The following is a 25,921-nucleotide window of genomic DNA, read 5'->3' as shown; positions in this document are numbered from 1 at the left end:
GATCATCCCAATTGAGTCCAAAAATATTATTTGCTGAGAATATCTCTAAGAAAACTCAGAAAGAAAAATGCTCACTTAAAATCATAAACAATATCTACTTTGACCAATAGCTCATGTCACACTCAATGTGAAATGTTTAGAAGACTGCCTTTAAAAATCATGAACAAGATAAGGATGGCTTTTGGTTGTCATTTCTAAAGGAAATATAGCTGGGATTCTGGAGTCTTCTAATCTCTTCCAATCAGCAGTTGCTGATATAGTTGCTACTGTCTACCCTAGTTTTTACATGTGAAATATGATAGCCAGGCAGACACCTTTTCTTATATGCTATGGCTTTAGTCATACTATCAGGGAAGATATGTGAATCTAAAGGATCAAACTTAGCCGGTTGTATGGTTTACCTACTAGTGAGAAGGGAGTTAGTGAAGCAGAAAGCCCCATCAGTCTCAATGTCATGAAACTGTTCAGATTAGATAAGGAAGAGGAGAAAGATATCTTGAGGACAGAGAAAAAAAAGAATTTGAAATGAGTGGCCCCTCCCAATTCATTTGTACTTATTTAACCCATTCGTCAGTCAGTATAGTCTTTGTTTTGCTGTGGTAACACGTTAACTCTGAAATTTTAGATACTTAAATGACACACGTTTCTCATTCATGCTACATGTTTAACAAGAGAATTAATGTGGGGTATTGCTTCAGATAGTTACTCAGGGACCTAGGCTGATGGTGGCTTCAGCATCTTGTATTTATATGATCTGACACACATGGCCTCTTCAGATGGCTTGGCCAGAGAAGATAAGGAATGGAGATTGCTCATGACTTTTCATTGTCTCAGTCTAGAAGTAATTGAAGTTGATTTCAATCACATTTCATTGAGTAGAAAGTCTTATGACCCTTTAGAATAGCAAGTGGGATATTTGTTGAGCACAAAATGTTGTCGACTGCAAGATCAAAACTAATTCTTTTCCAGTGGCCCTCAGACTCCAACCGCTATATGAATGAGATCACTGATCGTGATGGAAAAAAAAGAAAAATGGAGTGGCTGTTAGTTCATTTATTCCTTACTCTAAGTAGCTGTGCCCTCTCAGGTGTTACCAAAAAATTAATTAATTTGAAATGTAATGTAAATGTGAAATATATTCTATTCCGGTACCAAACAAGCCATATGGGATGTCAACATTATCAATAACACTGTCAAAACCACAGGTACTATTTGTAGTCACATAACAAATTGCCTCAAAGTATGTGGCTTAAAACAACACAGATCTTGGGGATTCCTGGGTGGCTCAGCAGTTTAGTTCCTGCCTTCAGCCCAGGACGTGGTGCTGGAGTCCCCAGGATCGAGTCCCACATTGGACTCCCTGCATGGAGCCTGCTTCTCCCTCTGCCTGTATCTCTACCTCTCTCTTTCTCTCTCTCTCATGAATAAATTTTTAAAAATCTCTAACAAACAACACAGATCTCTTATCTTGCTGTTTCCATATGTCAGGAATCCTAGTATGGCTTACCTGGGGCTTGTGGTCAAGATCATCACCCCGTGAGATTTGGATCTCAGCAAGGACTACAGTACTACCTGAAGTTCGAGGTCCTCTGCCAATCTCGCTGGCTGTTGGAAGAATTGCACAGATTAATAGCTGTTAAAAGTTATTACTTTTGTTCTGGGACTGATTGTGTGTTTGAAATTTTGTGGATGTGGTGCTAACATACGCTGACTTTGGAAAACATGAAGTTGGTAATGGAGTCTTGGAGCTGAAGTCATGTATGTTATAGAGGGTGTGGAGGAGTATTCTAGTTGTAGCTGCTAAATGAGAAGTCCAGACTCTACCCAGTGACCCTCTGTGTAGGATTCAGCAGAAGAAAGTTGGGCAGGTGGTGGTCGCTTATGTATAGTTAGGTAATTAAAAAGTATACATTAAGTGATTTCTCTGGCTTGAACATCAAATAGGGTTTGAAGCTTTAAATTTTATGGACCGAAGTGTCAGACAACTGTATATTGTTTTATCTGAATTGAAATTATACTACTTTTTTTTTTTGGCGGGGGTGGCAGGGAAGATGGTGTAGAGGGAAAGCACTAACTCTTTGGAGCCAGACTGCATGGATTATAATTCCCTCAATTAATGGATAAATTCACTAGAGGTAGCTACTTAACCTATGTGTTTTCTAATCTATAAAATGAGAATGGTACTAGCATCTACTAAATAGGGTTATATGAGGATCAAATGGATTAATGTCTGTCAAAATACTCAGCATAGTTCCTGACACATGGTAATTAATCAATGTTAGCTTTAAATAGGGTGCTAGTGTAGTCAGACAATAGAGCCAGTAATATTTTGAGAACTGGGAAGAGTCTAAGGGTGACTACTAGACTTAGTATCTAAGATGGGATAAGGTCACTTGAAATACTTCTCTGGCTTCTGAGTAATATCGAGCAGCATTTAAAAATGACTTTGAGGCTGGAAGAAAAAACTGGAAATCATTCACATAAAGATGCAGGCCATTTTCAGGAATAATCCTTAAAAGACAAAAACATCCAGGAAAAGGCTATAGACTCACAAATACATTGGTTTAACTCAGGGAAGAAAATGTGATTGGGAATGTGGGTTATAAGATTTAATATCTAAGGGTAATTGAAGCATCCCCACCCATACCTAGTGCCGGTTTAATCCTCAGGAAGAGTAACTTAGATGAGACACAAATACGAAATGGAACCATCAATCACGTTATCTCAGGCCAATGGCTTGGGGCTTGATTTTCTGTGGGAGAAATACTCATATCACAAGTAAAAGTGAATCTACATTGAATACTTTCTGGAGCAAGTTGGGTAAGAAACAAACAGATAAATCTTTCAAATCTAGAAACAAATTAAATGGATTCATTTGATCGTTTTCTTGCATCCTTCTTTGGGCACTCTCTTAAATCTTTCTTACCCCGGGCTCTTTGATTTCTTTCACTAGCATTTGTGACACGTGGTAGGGTAGGGCTTGGGAGAACACGAGAAGCCATGCAATAGCCTGGATGTGTCCAGAGGAAGGAGGAGCGAGGGCCACACTTGCCTATTGTTACTCTAAGCCTGGGACATAGGGCTCATACCTGGTCCATTTGTCTTCATCAGAGAAGACCTGATGAGAACTCGGATCCATGCACCAGTTGGAAGTGAAGGGTTATATGTAGCTTGGGGACTAACATGTACACAACAAATGTGGGGTGAGTTAATGATTTGTGGTTTTAGGTCTGTTCGGTCCTGATATCTTTCTTTGACCTTACAAATACTCACCATTTTCGGGTATTCGCATTGTTCTCAAATTTCTCCTCTGCGTGTAGAAGTAACACAATGTGGCCCCTCAAGATCCATTTCTGAATCTCTCCAGTACAGAGGTCGGAAAGTGAATATCTAAGGCAGGGGGGCCGTGTAACCGAGTGATGTGTAGGTGAAAGTCCCCAGGAGGGCTTCCTTTCATAACAGAAAGCAAACTGTCACTGGGAAAAACTCCTTCGCTCCTTGCCTTTCAGTCCTTTCCTTGGGGGGAGGACAGAAGTAGCCCCACAAGGGATGGGCTGCTTTGAATGGCCACGTCAGAGGCAACACGCCTGGAGAAGCAGGAAGAATGATGCACAGCTGCCAGGCTGAACTGCCCCCTTCCCAACTCCTTTCGATGAGCTTTTAGTTGAAGTAGTACAGACGTAGAAAAGTGCAGAAATCATGGGTACGGCACATATCTGTGTGGCCACTAATTGAATCAAGAAAGAGAAATTCATTAGCATCAGAGAAATCCCTGCCACGCAATGTACCGGTCACTAACCCTCTCCCCAAAAGGCCATCACCATTTTGACATCTATCATCATGGAGTAGTTTTTCCTGTTTTGAGACTTTACATAAATGGAATCGCACAGTATATAGTCTCTTTTTGAAAAATTAAATAGCAATGTGACTAGTACTTTTCTAGTACTAAATAAATGGGAATATATTTTTGAAGGAATAAACCCAAATGATAAAAGTAAGATATATGTTATGTGGTGATGATTACCATGGAGAGGAACTGCAGGGAGATAGAGTATGTTGCCAGGGGGGCCAGGGAAGATTATAATTTCAAATTTTCAAATCAAGTGGTCAAGAAAGATGACAGTAAGAGGGCAGCAAAGGCTTGGGGGCAGGCAGCGAGACCTAACCTGGGTGTTTGTCAGACTCCTCTATCAGAAATCACGTTCTCATGTACACTTAAAAAAAAAAAAGATTTTATGTATTTATTTGAGAGAGAGATGGGGGGGCAGGGGGGGCGAAGGGGCATAGGGAGAGGGAGAAGCAGAATCCCCGTTAAGCAGAGAGCTCAATGTAGTCCATCCCAGGACCTTGAGGTCATGACCTGAGCCAAAGGCAGATGCTTAACTGACTGAGCCATCAGGTGCCCCTTCATGGACACTTAATAACACATGATAACACCAGATTCTCCATAGGTTGTGGGAATAGACTAGTTGCCCCTTCTTGTGGAGAGCTTCTTCATCTGTCGCTTGGACTTTCATTTTTCATGACCAACTGATAGAATTCCCTTAATTAAAAAAAAATTAAAAAAAAATTTAAAAAAATTAAAAAAAAAAATTCCCTTAATTAGCACAAAGTGGAGAAAAAACAAACAACCCAGCCCTGAATAGGTCAAAAAGCACAGCATGAAAAGGAAGGACACATTGGGTCATCAACAAAGGGAACAGGAAGCACGTGACGTGCAGCCTTTTGCCTTCTCTCCTTACTTAAAGATGACCCCGTGCTATGGGTCGTTGAGTGTTTCTTTTGCAACCATGAGTGGAGGGTATACCCAGTGGATGATGTGTTCCCTTCCCTGCTTCCTAAGATGCCTCTACTGCAGCCCGGCCCCAGCTGTACCTCCAGTCCACATCTATTTCAAGTCTTCGTCTACAGCGCTGTCAGAGGGTCCTGGATGTGACCCAGCTCTCTGCCAAAACGCCTTCTCCTAGAAAAGAGCTTATGTGATTTTTTAAGGCCCTGGAGGTTGGTCTGTGCCTGCTCCTCAGGTGACCCTGTCCCATTCTGCCGCAAGCCCACCGTATTCTAGTGAGACTCATTACTCTGTTGCCTTCCTGCATGGTCTTCAGTGTTCTTCAATGCCCCCTCTTCTTTGCAACCCCCCCCCCCCAATGGAGGGAATGGCTGTGCCTGGCGCCCTGGCAGCTTTGCACACGTCTACGTAAGTTATGTGGGCAAAGGCTTGAGCCACACTCAGCTGACGCTTGGAAGAACACCTCGTGACCCCTCCAGGATGTGAGGACCAGGAGGCTTGTGAGGAGATGCTGTGAAGCTGCCTCTCACTCACCCCTCTGTCACAATCCCTGAGAGGCCTTTACGTTTCTCATCGCCTTCCAAGTTCTGGTGAGGGGGGATGCTTCCAGTCCTGTCTCTTTCAGACCAGAGCTGCAGACCATGCCACCAGTTAGCCGCAGTCTGGAATGGACTCCTCCACAAGGGGGTATCCCACAACTCCTACTGCAGTCAACAGCATCTTTTGCTTTCCTGTCAACCTTTCTTGGTGTGTAGCACAGACTCAGGGAGCTGGCACTTTCAGCTCTTCTTCCTTTCACTGTCAATGCAAGTAAGAAGCTCTCTGGATCTCCTTATATCCTCACGGATTGGGTCTCTTGGCTCTGTTGGTGTTTTGTGCTGAACCCATAGTTCCCATGATTCCTTCAAATCTCAACTCAGTCTTCTCATTGTGAAGACTGTCCTGTCCAACAGGCTGCCTTAAATACCCTTCTCTCCCCACTCTTATTATATTCTGTACACACCTGGATTATAAATAGATTATAGGTATCAATTCGGACATAATCTATTGATACCTGCCCTGTGTAATATCATAGCCACTAGCCAGACGTGACTAATGAGCACTCTAAATGAATGTAAAATACATACTGGAGTACAAATATTTAGTGTGAATATAAGTATAAAATTTTTATTGATACTTTAATGATACTGGTTACATATCAAAATATTTTGGATCTATTGAACATATTATTAAAATTAATTTTGCCAATTTTTTTTCTTTTTTTAAGTAGAAGTTTATTTTCTAGAGCAGTTTTATGTTTACAAAAAAATTTCCCAGAAAATACATAGAGTGTGTTGTATCTTCGCCTCTCTCAGTTTTCCCCATTATAATATCTTGCATTAGTTTGGTACATTTATTATGAGTAATGAACCAAAATTGATACATTATTATTAACTAAAGTCCTTAGTTTACATTAGGGGTCACTCTTTGTGTTGGATATTCTAAGAGTTTTACAAACGACTGGTGTCATGTGTCCATCATTACAGTATCATGCAGAGAAGTTTATCTGCCTTAAAAATCCCCTGTGTTGGACCTAACATTTATCCCTCTCTTCTAACCCCTAGAAACCACTGATCTTTTTACTCCTTAGTTTTGGCTTTTCAGGATGTTCTATAGTTGGAATCGTACAGTCTGTAGCCTCCTCAGACCAGCTCCTTTCACTTAGCAATATGCGTTGAAGTTTCTTCTGTGTCTTTTATGGTTTAATAGATCATTACTTTCTAACTTCATCCCATCGTGATTGGAGAAGATATTTTGTGTGATATATTATCTTTTAAAAATCTATTGACTTAATTTATGGCCTAACATATGATCTTTCTGGAAAATGCCCCATGTGCACTTGAGAAGAAGGTATATGCTCTTGTTGGGTAGAGTGTTCCATATGTTGGTTAGATCCAGTTAGTTTCTTATATTGTTTTAAGTCCTCTATTTCTTTATTTTCTGTCTGGTTGTTCTAACCATTTTTGAGAGTGTGGGATTGAAGTTTCCAACTATTTTTGTTGACTTGTCTATTTTTTCTTTCAGTTCTACTAGTTTTTACTTCATATATTTGATGGTATATCATATTTATGATTGCTATCTTCTGGCTTCCTTGAACCTTTTACTTTTAAAAATATATAACATTATTTAATATATAATGTCCTTCTTTGTCGCTTGGAATCGTTTTTGATTTAAAGGCTATTTTGCCTGATATTAGCATAGCCACCTCTGCTCTCTTTTGGTTACTATTTGTGCAGAGTATCTTTTTTTATCCTTTAATTTTCAATCTATTTGTGTTTTTAGATCTAAAGTGAATCTCTTGTAGACAGCTTATAGTTGGATAGTGTGTTTTTATCCATTCTACTAATCTCTGTCTTTTCCATTTAACTCAGAGCAGAAAACATGATTGGAAGTTTTCCAATCCTGTCACTTTAGTCCTCAGGAAGAGGAACTGAGATATGAGACAAATATCGTATTAAATCTTCCAATTCATGAACATGCGACATCTTTCCATTTGTTTGTGTCTTGCTTAATTTCTTATGTCAGTTTCTGTAGTTTTCAGTGCATAAGTCTTTCACTTCCGTAGTTAAGCTTATTCTCTAGTATTTTATTCCTTCGTGTTATTGGAAATGGGATTGTTTTCCTAATTTCCATTTCAGATAGTTCATCATTAGCGTAATAGAAATGCAATTGATTTTGTATCTTGAAACATTACTCAATTTATTTTTTAGTTCTAACATTTTTATTTATTTAATTTATTTTTTAAAAAGATTTTATTTATTTATTCATGAGAGACACGGAGAGAGAGGCAGAGACACAGGCAGAGGGAAAAGCAGGCTCCACACAGGGAGCCTGATGTGGGACTTGATCCCAGGTCTCCAGGATCACGCCTTGGACTGAAAGCAGGTGCCAAACAGCTGGACCACCCAGGCTAACATTTTTAATTAGAGTCTTTAGGATTTCCTCGATAGAAGATCATGTCAACTTCAAAGATAATTTTACTTCTTCCTTTCTGATTTTAAAGCGTTTTATTTGTTTTTCTTGCTTAATGCTCTGGCTAAAGCTTCCAATACTATGGTGCATAAAAGTGTGAGGAGTATCCTTGCCTTGTTCCTGATCTTAGAGGAAAAGCTTTTACTTGCTAACTGGGTTTTACATATATGGCCTTTATTATATTGGGATACTTTCCTTCAATTCTTAGTCTTTTGAGAGTTTTTGTCATTACTGAGTGTTGAATTTTGACTCTTTTTCTGGATCTGTGGAGATGATTATGCAATTTTTATCCATTATTCTGTTAATGTGATATATTAGATTAACTGATTTGCATATGTTGAACCATTCTCGCATCCCAGGCCTAAATCCCACTTTGTCATCACGTGTGATTCATTTTACATACTGTTGAAATCAATTTGTTAAGTCTTGCTGAGGATTTTTGCATGTATATTAATCAAGGATATTGGCCAGTAGTTTTCTTTTCTTGTAGTGTCCCTACCTGGCTTTGCTATTAGGGTAATTCTGGCTTCATAAAATACGAGTTTGAAAATGTTCCCTCCTCTTCAACTTCTGGAAAAGTTTGACAAGGATTGGCATTAATTTGTTAAATGTTTGGTAGAATTAACCAGTGTGGCCATCAGGTCCTGGATTGGTTTTTGTTGAGATGTTTATGATTACTGATTCAACTTCCATACTGGTTATAGATCTATTTAGACTTTTCATTCCTTCATGATTCAATCTTGGTATGTTGTATATTTTTTAGGAATTTTTCATTTCTTCTAGGTTATCTAACTTGTTGGTATATACTTGTTCATAGCGGTCTCTTAGGATCCCTTTTATTTCTGTGGCATCACTTTTAATGTCTTCTCTTTATTTCTGATATCGAGTCTTTTTTTTTCTAAGTAAGTTGAGTTACGAGTTTGTAAATTTTATCTTTTTGAAAAAATCAACTCTGTTTCATTGATTTTTCCTATTGTTTTCTGTCCTCGATTTCATTTATTTCTGTTCTAATCTTTATTATTTCTTTCCTTTTGCTTACAGGGGGATTAATTTGTTTTTCTTTTTCTAGTTCCTTAAGGTATAAAGTTAGGTTCTTCATTTGAGATCTTTCCTCTCTTTTTATATAGGTGTTTACTGCTATAAACTTGTCTCTCAGTGCCACTTTTGCAGCATTCCTTAAGTTTTGGTATGTTGTGTTTTCATTTTTATTTGTCTCAAGATATTTTCTAATTTCTCTTTTGATTTTTTAAAAATCCATTCGTCGTCCAAGAACATGTTGTTTAATTTCCATGTATATGTCATGGGCCTTTAAATGAATGCTTTGGCGTGTACATGGCTTTTATGGTTGGTTATTTTTAACTTGCATACCTGTGGCACATTTAGCAACTCTTTTCTTTTTTGCAGCATCCTGTACACATTTCAACTGTTATCCACATCACACTCCATTCTAATAGTTAGTTGCTCACACAAATGTACACAGCATCCTGGATTGTGACTACATTGAAAGTACATTCTCATCTAGTCTTCACAGCCTAGCTTAGTGTCTGGTGGTGTATGGGTGTAAGTAAATGTTTCTTGAATCAGCAAATAAATTAATGGATGTAAATATTTGTGTGTCAGGTGTATTTTAATATCCTCCAATCAATAAGAATGTGTGCCAGGAATAATTGTATGCTATAAATGTGGAGTTAAAAAATCCAGCACAAGTTTAAGAATCATGATGTTTTGAAAGGAGAGAGTGCCATCCCTGTCTTAACCCCAGGAGGTACAAGAAGGAATCCCATGTGTGAAGGCATGAATAACCCTTCATGTCAAAAGGTAATTTCCTACCATATCCCTAGAGCAGCTAACACAGGAATTGTCAGTTTTCATCCTATTTGCAACTGCTATATTTTATTTTTCTCTTCAAGGGCAATACGAATTTTGATAATTTTAGGGCTCTAGAGAAGCACCACATTTGAGCACAAGCCTCTGTTCTAATAAAGCAAGTAGCTGACCCTTTAATTCTCAGAATGTTGTATTGTTGTTTTGTTGTTTCCCTTAATGAAATAAAAGATTTTAGAAAATTTTTAGAAGAAGTTTAAGAGTAGACAGTGGGCTAGAGAGAAAAAGAAAAGAAAGAAGTCTGGAACATTGATATATATCAGTCACTTACTCATACTGTTCAGCCCATGGCAATCAAAGCATGTTTAAATTTGTAAAATCAATGTATGATATTGTATTTTTATTTGATTCATATTTCAAAGACAATTTGCTTTAATATTAATTTTTACATTTTTGCACATTTCACCTAATATTTCTATGCTGAAACCATCATAAGTTTATTTATTCTGGTTTGTTACCAGAAGAGGCATTTGTTTATGCCTGTTTATTCTTTGCCTTATGTTTAAGTTTTACGCGTCTAATTTGGCAAGGCTTTGTTCCTACTAATCATAAATAGAGATCCCAGGAATACCCAAGGAATTTAAACATGTGATGTACCTAACACATGCCATTTTGATGGTCAATCATATGATAATTCTCTCTTGAACCTGACCAGAATAATAGCATATTTAATACTATAAGAGAAATTAATGGAGGAAAACAATGGTTTCATCTAGGACCAAAATACTGGAATTTTTTTTTGACACCTTACAAAAATTTTGCCCTAATGGTTGCAAAATGCTTTCATATATTTTTTTCACACATCCTATTTTGTCTTCAGCTCATTATTTTCATCATAAGAGGTTCAGAGGGTCAGAGAAGTTAAGCAATTTCTCCTGCATCACTCAGCTCAAGTGTATAGCAGAGGTGCCAGTTGACCTCAGGTCATGCGAGGGAGCATTTTGTAGATAGTCTGTTAGGAATTTACCTGTTCTGTTCAGTGTGTGTTTTATGAAGCATCTCATTCAGCCTTGAGAAGAAAAGCAAATGCATCTGACTTCCTGGAACAAGCTAACCAATCCCTAACAATTAACAAATACCTCCATGCATAAACAGACTTTATTGCCAGCACTGAAGTAGCTGGCACTTGAATTTCCTCCAGATCTTTTAAGGCTTGTAATAGCAGTATTATAATGTTTCAGTTGAAGGTATACGGAGTCTATCTGCAGTAGCATTCTGTAATGGCATAGGGTCAACTATTTCTTTTAGGACTCCTTGTTAATCACTTTCAAAGGGTCAGCTCTTTACCATGATATCACTTCTGAAAAGTAGTGTAAAAAAGTTTTGTTTTGTTTTTTTTTGTAGAGTTCTCATATATGTTAGATTTGTTCAGAATATCAATAAAGGCTAAAATCACTATTACCTGGAGCAGTACTTCTGTGCCATATACCATCACAGGCCTTTGGTTGTAATTTGTCTCAACTGATGGTTCAGACAAATATTTTATCTTCCAAGCAAACTGTTTACGACGGTTTACCATGGTCTTATTTTGGGGAAATAGGATTTTTCTCTAAGGATTTAAAAAATATTTAAGTTTATTTGAGATTCATGAGGCTACTTTTTGGCTGCCTGGGTCCTAGGAATTCTAGGCCGTGTTGCGTCAAGGTTTGGATCCTTGGCCAGTCCACATACTCACAGAGAAGACAGCACCTCCCTAATGGGACTGGAGTGGTACCCATCCATTCCTCTGCGTGGGCACCCTCCTGACCCTAAAATCTTCACATTTTCCTTATTTCCTTGGGTGAATTGAATCCAGGCTCCAGAAGGGTCTTATTTTTAAGTCCAGAAGTAGCATTGAATTAAAAAAAAAAAATGTTGAGAGTTAAAGGATTAAAAAAAAAAATCCTAAGCAAAGAATTGGGGAAAATAGAGAGAAGCTGACTCCACGCGAGGGGGCAGGATGTGGGAAGGTTAGAGTCAGGAGACTGTGGGAAGCTTGGAGACAACTTGGGAACAGCGACCGAGTTAGATGCTTAGGAGATGTTGTTAGGGCGGTGAGTAGTAAGTAAGTGGTAACTTATGTCACTAAGCTTAGTCCAGCCCTGTGCTAACACCACACATCTCTTTCATTTTAGTAGCCTCCCACCACAACTACAAATGCAGCATTCTTTAGAACACAGTATTTCTCTCTCTCTCTCTCTCCTGCTTTCATCTTTTAAATTTCTCATTTGGTGTGATATTGGTGGTACAAGATTTCCCTGAGCATGTCTGGGTTCGAGTTTAAGACTGTTAAGAGTTCTATTGAACAGTTTACAGATATTGATTCTTAGAAAAGGTCAAAGCCTAGAATTAAATGGATCATATGACTATTCAAATAGGATTTATTTGAAGTTGTGATATGATATTTTTTGGCCTCTAAGAACATATCTCTATAGTTTTGTAGTCATGTAGAAGTCATTTGTGCTACCAGAGTTTTTTTTTTTTATTATTTCTAGTTTATTTATTTATTTTTACATTTGTTTTATTTAACTTTGATCTGCCAACATATAGTATAACACTCAGTGCTCATCCCATCATAAAACCCAGTTCTTATCCCATCGCTATCTGAGCATTAGTTTAAATTCTACTTTAGCCCAGATTGAGGAGTGCCTGGGAAGACTTCTAGAAGTCACATTGCCCCATATTTAGTCAGAGAGCACCAAGTGGCCTTTATAATTTGATTAGAGACTATTATATAAAGACAGGCTAGAGAAGTTGACTAGGAAATATGAGGTCATATTTTGAAAAACATAAAGCTGAAAAAAGATTTAGATTCTAATGGTACTCAAGCCAAAAGGTTTAGTCTGAAATATTAGCTGAAAGTAGGATCCTCTAGATTTAACCAGATGCTAGAAATGTTGCTTCAGGTATATCTTTACTGGAGAAATGAAACAATATACAAAAATGTGTGTATATTCAAACACAGATTAATATAAATATGTAATGTATCTTTCTATATTTTTGAATAGGGGGAAATTCCTATTGGAAATTCTGGTTTGGTTTCTGTTCAAGATTAGTTAGAACCCTGGTGAGCAAATCAGATGTATAAATTACAGTCCCTTGAGTAGCTATATCATTTAAACATTTTTTTAAATTGTAAAATATAATACACACTAAAAAAGACATAAAACACAAATATACAGTTTAAGGAATTATTGTAAATGCAAACATTTGTCTAAGTACCTCTCCGTTCCAGAAAGAGAATGTTGTTAGCACCTCTGAAACCCTCCGTGTACCCCTCAATTATAACTGTCTCCCTCTGAGAAATAACCACTAATCCAGCTTCTATGGTAATCATGTCTTTGTTTTGCTTTATAATTTTAACACCAAAGGCTGCATTGCTAAACAAGAGAATTCAGTTTTGCTTGTTTATGAAGATAATATTTTTTTGACTAGAAATAATTTGCCATATGAGGAAGCCCGGGTCATCACCACTTGGTGCTGATTAAGTCAATATGATATAATGACAGTATAAGAGGCAAAGCATGTTCTCCCAAACAAGCCTCGTTATGTCTTTATTAACAAGAAGTTAATAGATTTTTAAACAATATTCTCTCCCAGTTAGGTTCTTTTTCTCTTGATTCCTCCTTTTAATCTTACTGCTCCTTTAAAAATGTGGCTAGATGTAAACATGAAAACTTATTTTCATAATAGTTTTGTTGGTTTTTTTGTTTTGTTTTGTTTTTGCATCTTGAGCTATGTCTACACTCATGACTGTAGATGGTTCCAACCTTGACTAGATTAATTAAGCTAACTAATTGCTGTTTGTCTACACAACAGTGTGATTGGCAAAAGCTGGAGACATCGTTTCATTCAATCTTGCTGATGCCTGAAAGGGGGTGTTGAGCCATTTGAAAGAAAGTTGTGGCTTGGACCGCTCTTGGTACCATTCTGCCATCTCCTGTGTAGACCAGACTATTGATCTCATAAAACTTATGGATGTACTTCAAATTGTTTTAGTTGTACAAACCAATCTAAGAAGAGTTTAGCCCTTTAAAAAGTGGCTTCTGGGCATAGCGAGGCTAAGAGTTCAATGCCTCAGAGTATATGGGGCTAGTAGAAAAAAACAAAGTTATTTTTCTTCAGATCAAAAAAGACTAAAGGGACAAAGACTCCAACACATTAATAAATGAGACATGACCCTTTCTACTGATCCCAGATATTAAAGTTGCTTTTCCAAAGTAAGAGTTTTATTTTTCAAGAGAGACAGGGTCATGTGGGAAAGAATAAGATCAGAAAATGAAAGGTGATGTCACATCAGAGTAGTTATAATTAATAAGTGCTACTGGAAACACTGCAAGAAATGTCAAGAAGGTAAAAAAACATAATTTTAGATGACTATTGTAACTTAGAATGTTGTTTTCAGAAGAAAAAATATTTTCAAATACAAATTTGTATGTACCTAATTGAATCAAGCTCAGTTACAATTAGATTAAATGCCAAATGTACACTGCCTGATTTCAGGGCACATAGAATTAATCTTTCTTAGTTCATCATGTGAAAAAGATAAGTCACCGTATGGCCAATGTTTCTTCCTTATCTTGAGAATCATATGTAAATGTAACAAGCTTCAAGACTTTGTAGTATTGGAAATTAAAAATACATTCAAAAGTAGAATAATAATGGCTCCATATTTCCATCACCTACCCTCAAAATGAGCAACTCAGGATTGTTGATGCCTTACCTGGGCACCACGTCCTTTCCTTAGAATAACATGTCAGCACTTACTCCCAAATATATTGTTTATTGTTATTTTTATAGTTATCTTTGATGTCTGATGTTTGTAAAATCCTTTCTCTCAAATAATTATTCCATTTTTTCTTCTCTTGCATAATAGTTCTCAAACCTTAGTACAAGTGAGAATCATTAGGAAAGCATCTAGGATGGAACACAAGAAGATGCATTTTAAATACACATACTGAAAATTTTGATACTATTGATCTGTGGAGTCCACTTTAAAAGGCATGACTGGAGAAATTTATACTAGAGTTTCTTTTTTTTTAAGATTTTTTAATTTATTCATGAGAAACACACACACACACACACACACACACAAACAGAGGCAGAGACACAGGCAGAGGGAGAAGCAGGCTCCATGCAGGGAGCCCAATGCGTGACTCGATCCCGGGTCTCCAGGATCATGCCCTGGGCTGAAGGCAGCGCTAAACCACTGAGCCACCTGAGCTGCCCCTATACTAGAGTTTCAAAGTATTTTGGAGAAGTCAAAAGGAAAATGTTTCATGTGAAGGCCACTTTTAAGGGTTTTTTTCCTATGTTCATCATAAGTATTTAGAATTCATCAATATAACACTATTTGCCATTCCCGTTCATGATGATTCTACATTTGTTCTCAGTTTAAATGATTTTTAAGTCTGATGTAAGTAAAATCTAGATGTTATAGTCTCATATAAATTGAGGTTTTATCACTTCTTTTAGGAGATATTTGCTTTAGAAAGCCATTGTTTCTGATCCTGTCTACATTTGCCATGGTAATTATTATTTAATTTTATGAATTGCATTGCTGAAATGCTCTCTGGGAAGGAAGAAATAAATTTGGGTTCTCAGAAAAAAATAAACAGCAGCTAAATATAAAATAGCATTCCTCTTATTAGTTAAAGAAAAGTTAGAAAATTATTCTTCTTCCGATGGAGAAATGCTTGAGCGCTCTAGTTCCACTTTTGACTCTGCTCATGAAGAGAGACACAGAAAAATGAAAGTTGAGGGGAGAGGCTTAAAAGCCAAGCTAACCTTTGGTCAAAATTCTTGGAGTAGAAAGATCATTGTGAGGAACAGCTAATGATGTCTCCTTTATAAGTTGTAAGTAGGCAGGGGTTCTCACTAGGGAGATAAAAGATTTCCCTGTTCAAGAAAATCTAAACAGACATTGAAAAACATGCTCAGTGGGCATCAGATTTGGATTTGATTTTAATGATTTGGATCTCTGTTGACCACACATGTAAGTCTGACAGGCTGAGATGTGTGGTTACCAAACATTCCAAAAGAATGGAGAAATGAAACCAAAGATCAACTTTTCTGCCTGTAAACCACGCTTAAGGATTTGCCCTTTTCTTGACTGCCCATGCTGGCCTCCAAATGAAAGGGTCTTCACATGGGAGATTTAAAATCTCAACTTATTTTCCTAAATATCCCAACAGTGCACATCCTACTTCTCATCTCTGGTCTAGACCAGATCCAAACAAGCCCTTGCTTCCTGCTTTCACTAGAGATGTATTTCAGACTCTTGGAATCATGATTCTGTTGGTCCCCGCCCTTGCCTTGATTCCTGAGTATATAGAGAAAGGACAGTTCAGGAGGTACCTATGAAGGACAGTGCAGGGTCCCTATGTTAGCTCATATGCCACTTCCTGACACCCCCTCTCAGATATAGCAGAAATCAGATTACTTTGTGGAATGTTATGGTCCTCTAAGGGGTGTTCCACATTGTGGAAGGAGAAGGCCTTTTACTACTGGTCCTCGAGGAATAACCATTAGAGAGAGCACCATTTTCTGGGTAAACATGGTAGTTTCTCATCCTACATCATTCATTGGGGGCTCTGGAGCTTGGGGTATACGTGCACTCATGAACAATGGTATGGATATGCCTGTGGAAGAAGATAAATAGGATTGTTAAGATAGATGCTTCTATCATCTTTAGTCCTTTCTGCTTTTAAGATAAAGGTAAGTGTGGATATTGGAGGAAGGCCCAAAGAACATCTCACACCATGGCCTGGTGCTGCTTAGTGTAATTCTTACTCGATTACAAGTATATTTCAGATTCTTCTAGGTCATCAGTTATACAAATTATCTGGAAGTTATTAGTAGATGTAAAAGAAGATGTGGCACTGAAGGTTGAAGAAAAGAATGGAAAAGCAACTCATAATCTCCGTGGAAGCTATATTATGAGTAAACAAATGAAAGGAGCCATATTCAAATTCTATGGTGTTGTCTGGGTAGTTGTGCTATGAATGGGCCAGTAGGCAGTAGAGGAATACAGATCAAGGGATATGCTCCACTAGGCCATGATTTTAATTTCTAAGTAGGTGATTTGTTAATATAGCTGGTGAGTTACTTAAACAATGTCATCAAAAGCCAGGAGACATTTGGGGAAGAATACCCTAATTTTAAAGGATATGTGCTAAAGTATTTGGCTGTAGTATCATAATATGTGTGCGTTATATCCAAATAGTTTGTTGAAAGAGAAGGATAAAACAATGTGGAAAAATGTTAAAAATTGCTGAATCTCTGAAAGATGCCATTCTTTCAATGCTTCTGTGGCTTTGAGAATTTTGAAAATAAAAGTTGGTGAGTAAAAGAAATAATACAAATATATTTATAAATGTGAAGGTAAATGCCACATAAAAGAATCACAAGAGTTGAAATTGTCTCTGGAATCAATTTATCAATTTTATCTGATAAAAGTATCTGACTGCTGTTTTTCCTTATACTCTTTTTAGTACTATTTAGTTTTTAAACAAACTGAATACATTACTTTGACAAAAACTAAACAATACCCTTAAAAGGAAAAAAAAATCAAATAGGCAAATTGAGAGATCAGATTTCCAAATGCTTCATGGGATTGGAAAACTCATTGATAAATATGCTGGAAGAGTTTTATTTACATGTATAAGAGGAAAAAACCCCGCATCTCAGTAAAGAATACAATCACCCCAGAAGAGGATAATAGACATATGAGAGAGTAAATCAAAGGTGAAATAGAAGGAATCTGAGTGTCGGGAGAGGGGACAAGACTCTCTATGGCCACTCAATTCAATCTTTCTTAAGAAGTAATACAGGATTATTTATTCATGAAGAATTACATGATTGGCTATTTCACAGATTAAATGAAATCAGTAAATGCATTTATTGACTTACTATGTCTTAAAGGTCATTGTCTCTATACCCCTTGGTTTCTTGGATAGGCTGTAGGTGTCCTAGAAATCTAATTTACTAACTAGTGGTTCTTGTTGAAGAGACCAGATACTCTTAGGGGTAGAGGAGATACTTCACATTTTCTGATTGTAATGGGAAAATTAATAAGTATTCTAATGTTTGTGTTTTATTTTATTGTTGTTTGTTTAACAAAAACACGAGGTCGCCTGAGGGGAGAGGGAATCCTGATGATACTCTTCTGTGTTCCAAAGGTTATATCAATGTGCTTTTAAATGACCTCATCCTTGATCTCTTAAAAAAAAAGTGTAGTCTGGTGATAGCCAGAGCAGACACTGGACCCTTTAAGTAGCTTGGGCAGAGGGTGGGTGATAGGGCTAAGTGGTTGAAATAGTTTCTACATCTAAATTAATGAGAATTATTACCAATTTCAACAGGAAATTAGCCTTACACGACCAAGGTTTGGACCATTATGCTGCTGGCTATTTCTGAATCTTGGCACCAGTGAGTATGGGCTCCAAGTCCTCTTCATCTGCTCTGTTATTCTATTGCTGCTCTTGGTTGAGGTTCAGAGCTGCAGTTTCATCTGTCACTGATGTTGCCACATATCAAAGCCGGTAAATGTCCTGGAGTGGCCATCTCCGTATAGATTGTCAAAAGCTGCAACTTAGGCCTGAGCTGCCTTGGAGGCCAATTGATCCAGATGACTTTGCTCAAGATGGAGGAGAGATCCTGACCCAAATCAGTCTTTGTGCAAAAGAGAAAAAAATCTTTATTATGTTGGGCCGCCACCGAGACTGAGAATTTGGTGTATCTTTATTATGGCGGCTAGAAATGATTATCCTCATTAAATGCAATATGATTTGGAGAAAGAGCTGGAAGATCTCTGGTCCACAGTGAACCACTACAATGGCATTAGTGACTTCAGAGGCACTTGTGGGCTAAGGGTTCTGAGTTCTAAAGCAAGACAGTAGATTCCACTTCTGTGACTATCAGGTTCCTGGTTGACAGAAATAGGTGAGAGCCTTCAGCAGCTGCCACAAGTCAAGCTGTGTCATAAATCTGAGTTGTTCCTTAGAGAGGGAAAAATCACTAACTTAAGGATACAGAGAGGCTCATGAAAGATATTACTCTAGAATGTTCTTGTATGTGGGTCTCAGATGTCATCCTGAAGATCCCTGGAGAGGGGGGTGTGAAATGACAGCCTGATGTTATTTCTATGTGAAAAGCAGCTCATGACAGTCATTCAGTGTTTGCTCTCACATCCATTCCCAGCCTTCTTTTGCTCTGCTTTGTATTATAAGGGTTTGACCCTGCTGGCTTGCATTTAGTTTGGCCAATTGAAGGAATGGGCAGGAGATTGGAAGGCAGAGAAGTCAAGTAGCCAGTCAAGTAGTCAAGTACAGTTCCCTCCTACTCTGACTTGGGAGAGATTTATGGTACTGCCCATGCCTCTTTTTGTGGTACTAGTTTACCATTCAGTTCTTCCTTCTGTGGTCTCATTTTCTATTGGTATCCCTGGCTTCTGGGTTCTAATAATTCCTATTCTTCTTCTTCTTTTTTTTTTTTTAATCTCAACTACTCAAGGGGTGATGGTGGCTTTCTGCTGTTGCTAACTTAAAAGTTCTCTTATTACCTCTTTTGATTTTACATCTCTTGCAACACTTTTGTAACTGATTCCTGTATTTAAAAGTCCCCTTTGAACTACCTGCCAAAGGCTCTGTTTTCTTGATTTACCCTGGCTAACTTGGGCTATAGACCTTGCTTGAGGTTCCAGGAGCCAGGGCTAGATGAAGGAATGCATGGAAATGGACATCTAGACACAGGCAAAAAGATAGAGGGTGATGCCATGGGTTTGCAGGGGGAGATTTGGTAAATGGCAAAATGGGTCTTGGGGGAGGAAGATATCTTGTATGAGGTGCCAACATTTGAGCTGTTAGTGAGGAGTGTGCATACCCTGCATCATATTAGCCATGTTTCAGTTTTTGACTAGTTGTACTTGGGAAATCCTTAGAGTATCTAGCTTTTCTCCTACCAGCTCATTAGCAGAACATGAATCTGGGTTTCTTTCCTATACTCACTATCCCTCCTGGTGTTTAGGGGAAGACCTAGACCTCAGTAACAGGAAAGTTGTCTTTGGGATGGTTAGGTTGATTTTTTTTTTCTTTTAAAAAATATTATTTATTTGAGAAAGAGAAAAAGAGAGACAAAGAGAGAGAGAGAGAGAGAGAGAACAAGTTGGGGGAGATGCAGAGGACAGAGAGAGAAGCAAACTCCCCATTGAGCAGGAAGCCCAATATAGGACTCTATCCCACAACCCTGGATCATGACCTGAACCAAAGGCAGACTCTTGACTGATTGACCACCCAGACACCCCTAAGCTGGCTCTCTAAGGTCAATTTTATTTTCCTTCCAGATGGTTTGTCTTTTGCAGATGAGAAGGCCCATATACACATTCTGTCCCACTTGCTAGTAAAGGGATTGGACTATGCTTAAAGACCTCAGATTCAGGTTTACAAATGCAATTATTGAAGTGAAAAATAGAGACTAAAAAATAATTAAACTAATAAAATTCTCATTTATTTCTGAACAGTGAAGTATTTTTAAAAGTTAAATGTAATTAATACTGCCTATTAATACAATAAAGTTTTATTTATCAACTTGATTATTGATAAAACACAAAAATACCCTATATCCTACCGATAGTACTTTATAGGCTTAACTAACATTCATTTGTTTTCCAGATCATTTAGTTAGTGTTCCAGTATTATCCTTATGCAGTCACTTAGGAGCTACTTTAATTGGCTTCATTATATTTCTACTTAATCCTTCTGATATTATTTACTATTATTTTTCTTTAAGTGCATGCATGTGTTCATAAAGAACTAATGATGCCATAAAAATATCCTTAAAATTCAGATATCAGTTCTCAGATTTTCTAACCTTAAGTTTACTCTTCACACTGAACTATGAGCAAAAAAGAAAAGAAAAAGGTGAACATAAATGCCATGAACTTAAATTCGTTCTAAGCTTTTGGAGAGAAGGTATAAATTGGTAAGGAAGAACTTTAAAGACCAAACTGAAAAACACTCTATTTCATTGTAGCATGCTTCATTTCATGCATTTTTAAACTTAACCAGGGTGCTATGTACTCATGGTGGCAGAGATGTTCCAGGATTGTTTGTACAATTCCACTCAGGCAAACTGGGTCAGGCAAGGAGGCATGATTGAAATAACAAATCATTCAAGTTCTTTTCAATTCTTTCTCCTCTCTATCTAGTCATCTCTAACCTGTCATTTAAGGCCAACTCAAGAAATAGATATTGAGCTGTAAAGCATTCCACTCATCTCAACACATGCTTTCTGCTAGCATGTGCTCCCTCTTCTTTCCTTATTAAGATTTGTACAAACTAAGTCAGACAAAAGGAAGTGTGGCAGGTGTATAGTCAAGCTAGAAGTGTGTATAATGAAAACAATTAACTCTCACCTACAACCACTATGCATAAGTACAAGGAGTCAGAAAACACTTTAGATAATTGGATATTTATGCTCTCTTGGAAGCTGATCCGAAATAAAAGAAATAGGAAACCTTAGAAGGGTTGGCATTCCTATAATGTCATAGAAATGTTCGCTGGGAGGACTTTAGGGAATACAATGAAAAGACAATTTTTGAAGTGTATCTGCTTTAGATCAGAGCTTCTCAAGTTTTTAATGTGTAAATGAATTACTTGGGGATCTTGTGAAAAGGTGTGTTCTCATTTGGTGGGTTCCTGGGAATTCTCCAGATCTTCCTTATCTAATAAGCACCCAAGTGTGCTGATATTGCTGGTCCATGGACCATTTTTTTGAGCAGGAAACTTTAGACCATGTTGACCATTTCTGGTTTGCTGAAACACTGAGCTCCTCTAAATAGTTACTAATATTTGTATTTTGAAAAAAAAAGGTATTGCCAGCAGTAAATATGTCCAAAAAATGGTGGTTTTATCTGGATTAATGATGGTGAAGGGCCAAATCACGAGCCAAAAGTGAACTTTTTGGGCGAGCTTGAGTGACAGTGAAATCAGCTTCTGAATCTGTTTTAATTCGTATGAAGATAGGTCTGCATTGTTTCTCGTGTCTTTAAGTGTTGAATTATTCATTTGGATGCTTCAGAGCAGCTCTCTATAAATCAAATGAAGAGAAATGAATTGGGAATTATAATGGTGAGAAATTCAGAGCTCCTACTTGATATACCTGGGCACTCTCTCAGTTATCTTTCTCTTGTTCTGACCAAATCATTCCTAGTGATTTAACAGCACCTAAATTTAGCCCCAGAGACTCTTTCATTATGGTATGTGATTTTTAAGCTCTGCAATTTTAAAGCCTTGTCAGATGGATATTAGAGTCAATTTTGAAATCTCAAAGTGCCATGTGAGGAACCTTCTAGAGAAGGTTTGGAATGGTTCATCCAGATGCTTTTTCTCTGTTAACAATGTTGGATTAATGTGGTTGTATCATAACAATGGTTAATTGTGATGAAAGTATTTGGTCCAACTCATTTTAGAGGAACATTTTGTTATTCCATCTACTAGTAATACAGTGGTCTCCCTCCTTCCTCTTAACACTATTTGGCATAGGTAAGTACTGAAATATTTTGTACAGATGAATTTCATTCATTCCTGTTGATTTTCTACTGATAAATGGTTCCTGATTATTAAGGGCTAGAGATTTATTTTGTTTTGTTTTGTTTTAAAGATTTTATTTATTTATTTGAGAGAGAGAGAGAATAGAGGGAGAGGGAGAAGCAGACTCCCCTGAGAGCAGTGAGAGCCTGATGTGGGGCTCCATCCCAGGACCCTAGGATCATGACCTGAACTGAGGGCAGATACTTAACTGAGCCTCCTAGGTTCCCCCATGGGGCTATAAATTTGACCAAAACCCCTAATACACTGATTAAAGTAGTAAGAAATTGAGCACAGTGCAAATTATATGTAAAGCTTTAAAAGTAGATTGAAATAATTGTCAATATAATACAAGTGATTTATGATATAATTGATACTGCTTTGCCTTGGGGCTCCTGGGTGGCTCAGTTGGTTCAGCATCTGCCTTCGGCTCAAGTTATGATCTCCAGGTCCTGGGATCGAGCCGCGCATAGGGCTCTCTGCTTAGTGGCGAGTCTGCTCCTCCCCCTGCCTCTCCCTACCACTCATGCTCTCTCTCTCTCAAATAAATAAATAAAATCTTAAAAAAAAAAAAGAGATGATGCTTTGTCTCACAAGATTACTGTGAGGATCAAATAAGACACTGTCTTTGAAAGTGATCTGTAAAGTATAAATGGTATTTCTGTCTTAAGTTTCACTTCCTGCCAATCTATTTTACATAAGATCACCAGATTAATCTTCTTTGAGCATCACTTTGATTATATCATTTCTCAGTTCAAATTCCTTCAATGCTCATCCCCACCTTCTCATCAATTAGGTTTGGCTTCCCTTGGCATTTAAGAAACATCATGCTGCTTTTCTAGCCTTATCTCCAGCTGTTTCCCATGTTTCTTACATCTCAAGGCTATTTGGTTAAATCACATATCCTGAGTTCCTGGACCACATTTTCCAATGTCTCCTGGACAGCTCCAACTGGTAGTTCCATAGTGGCCCTAGTATCAAACATATCTAAAACTAAGAACATAAGCTTTTTAATACATACTGTCCACTAAGTTGCCTAAACCAGAAAATGGGGAATTTTTATTTTACCTGCACCTCTCTCTAAAGCCCATCTTCGACTAGGAATGGGCAATTTTTCCTTTACCTGCCCTTCTTCCTCAAGCCCATCATCAAATGCTACCAACATCCATTAATTCTCTGATATTTTTTAAACCTAATATCTTGTAGTTCTTCTAATGAGAAAATATTTATGAATCATTTGCCATGTGTTGGCTGTTGTATCAGTTTCATATTATTGCCGTAATATGTTGCCACAAACCTGGTGGCTTTAAACAGTACATTCATTATAGACTTCTGGATGTCAGAAGAAGTCAAAATAGATCTTCGTAGGCTAAAATCAAGGTGCAGGCTAAACTGTGTTCCCCCTGGAGGCTTGGGGGTTGAACGGCTCCATTTTCTTGACTTTTCTGGCTTCTAGAGACCATCTGAATTCCTTGACTTATGTCCCTCTTCTACCCTCAAAGCTACCAATTACATTGTTCCTACATGCCCTCTGTTGTCTTACCTCCTCTTACTGACTCTCTTGCCTCTTTCATTTATAAGGACCCTGGTGATTACATTTAGGTCCCAATTGTATAATCCAGGATAGTATCTCAAGTTTCTTGGTTTAGGCACATCTGGAAAGTCACTCTTTGCACATTAGGTAACATATGTACAGCTTCTGGGGGTTAGGACATGGCCATCTTTGAGAGAGGCTTTATTCTGTTTATCATAGCTATCTTCCTAAGCAGCATGAACATAAAAGTCAATATGATGATACAGTCCCTGCCCTCAAGAGCATCAAAGACAAAGCAGTTAAATGACTGGGCAGCTATAATATACTATAATTACTGTTATGGAATTATAATAAAAGCTATCAGAAATCCTTGGGGATCAGGGAAGGCCTTGGAAAGAAGTGATATGTAAGACATGATTAAAATTCCATTTGAGACTCTTGTTACATTTTAGGGTGGAGGATAATGACACTAAATAAGTTTGATACAGCCTTTTAGGGTCCAATAAAATCAATCAATCTGATTCCTTTTTACAGTGGTGAGCAAATTGGCTTATATAGATACTAGTTATGCTCCAAAATTATAAATACTGGTACTGTATAAACATATTATATTCATATACATAGTCTTTATGTATATATCATATGCCATCCAACAGATAAGCAATAAAGCTAACTAGTATGTGCGAGACACTTTTCTATGGGCAAAGGGGGAGAGCAAAATCATACACAAATTCTGCTCTCTGAAAACTCACGCTTTTGAAAGGATTCAAGACTTGGGTATAAATATTCACAAAAATATGAGGCAGAAAGAAATGACTATCATAAGAACGATACATAGTATAATGTGTATAAAGGGCTGGAAAGAAGAATTTTGAGCTTTAAAGAAAGCAAGAAAGACTTCACAAATGATGTATGATTTGAGCTGGAGTGTCTAAGGATGGGTGGTTGGGCTTTGGCCATGTTGGTGATGAGAGAAAACATAAAAAGGGGCACACACTACACTTTGCTCCTATGTAGGGGACAAAATAGCTCCTGTTGGAGATCTTTGAGTCTTTGAAACAGCAGTCAAAGATATGTGAATTCTAATTCCAATTTCACTTCTACTGAACAGAATTATTCACGCACTTCTATTGCTCTCACCAGGTATTCAGGAGGATTTCTCCTGCAATCTGGTGAGGAAAATATGTAGAAATAAATCACATACTTCCTTGTTAGAATGGGAAAGATTAAGAAATTCAAAAGAGGGAAAGTATTCTTACTGAATATTTTCTGGAGAGAACAGTAAAGTTTATAGCTTTGGGAAATTATTTCATAATAATTCATTCAGTATATATTGAGCACTGACTGTAAAACCATGTGATAGATAATATAGAGAATACAAATATTTTAAGACATAGTTCCTATTTTTAATCCATCTGTTTTGGAAGAAAGAAAGAGATACTGAGTCCATTGCAAAACCATGTGATTCATATTACATGGTTAGGATTTAGATCAGATCAATTTTAGTGGGTCTGATTAGGCTAATGCTCATGAATTAGAGAATGCCTCAATATGACCTTTAAGAATAAGCAGGATTACAATAGACTGAGGAATGTACACAGGGCTAGAGGGAGGGTAAATTTGTAGGAATGAAATTCAGACCAAAAAACGCAGCATGTGCAAAATCATGGAGGTAGAAAAGTCAAGGCTTTTTCAGAGACTGTACATTGCTATTTTTGTCCCTAAATCAGAACTGAGCAGTAAGCTCAGAGAATACAACTGCAAATAAGACAGTCCCTGACTTCAGGAGTTTATGTCCTTGGGAAGGGAACAGAGAAGCAGACAATTACAGTAAAGCGTGATTTATGTTGTGGCTGAGATAAAACAGACTGCCCAGCTTTAACCTAGCCTGGAAGTCGCAAAGACCAGAGAAAGCTACCCAGAGGAGGTACCATCTAAGGGAAGTCCTGATGGATGATTTTGAGTTGGCCAAGTAAAGAGAGGGAGGATGGAGGAGTGTGTGTAGAGAACAGGGAGGCCAAGAACATGATGCATCTGAGGAACTTCAGAAAGTTTCTTTGTATTTGGAATCCAGGATTTATGGGAAGAGGATGAGGAAGCCTATTGATGTAAACAGCAACTGGGTCATACAGGATT

At 37.6% G+C, this 25,921-nt stretch overlaps 2 long non-coding RNA genes across 3 annotated transcripts in view; one reads left to right on the top strand and one right to left on the bottom strand.

Moving 5' to 3' along the window:
* LOC112645978 (uncharacterized) overlaps nt 1-18,524 on the bottom strand; it is a 24,001-nt gene extending 5,477 nt beyond the window's left edge. The window contains exons 1-4 of one of the 2 annotated variants that reach the window (XR_003127387.3): nt 18,016-18,524; nt 3,274-3,727; nt 2,648-2,752; nt 1,508-1,605 (exon numbers count right to left, since the gene is read on the bottom strand). This is a non-coding gene — a long non-coding RNA (uncharacterized LOC112645978). Of the gene's footprint in view, nt 1-1,507; nt 1,606-2,647; nt 2,753-3,273; nt 3,728-14,387; nt 14,577-18,015 lie in introns of those variants that run through there. The other variant, XR_007408122.1, reaches the window with a different exon arrangement.
* LOC112645979 (uncharacterized) overlaps nt 16,664-25,921 on the top strand; it is a 24,712-nt gene continuing 15,454 nt past the window's right edge. The window contains exons 1-2 of the long non-coding RNA XR_003127389.3: nt 16,664-16,763; nt 18,028-18,607. This is a non-coding gene — a long non-coding RNA (uncharacterized LOC112645979). The remainder of the gene's footprint in view (nt 16,764-18,027; nt 18,608-25,921) is intronic.

The sequence above is a fragment of the Canis lupus genome, chromosome 34 (genome assembly GCF_003254725.2).
Source record: "Canis lupus dingo isolate Sandy chromosome 34, ASM325472v2, whole genome shotgun sequence".
Lineage (NCBI taxonomy): Eukaryota > Metazoa > Chordata > Mammalia > Carnivora > Canidae > Canis > Canis lupus.
The sequence above is the reverse complement of the archived record's forward strand: the minus strand, read 5'-3'. Positions and strand labels throughout refer to the sequence as shown.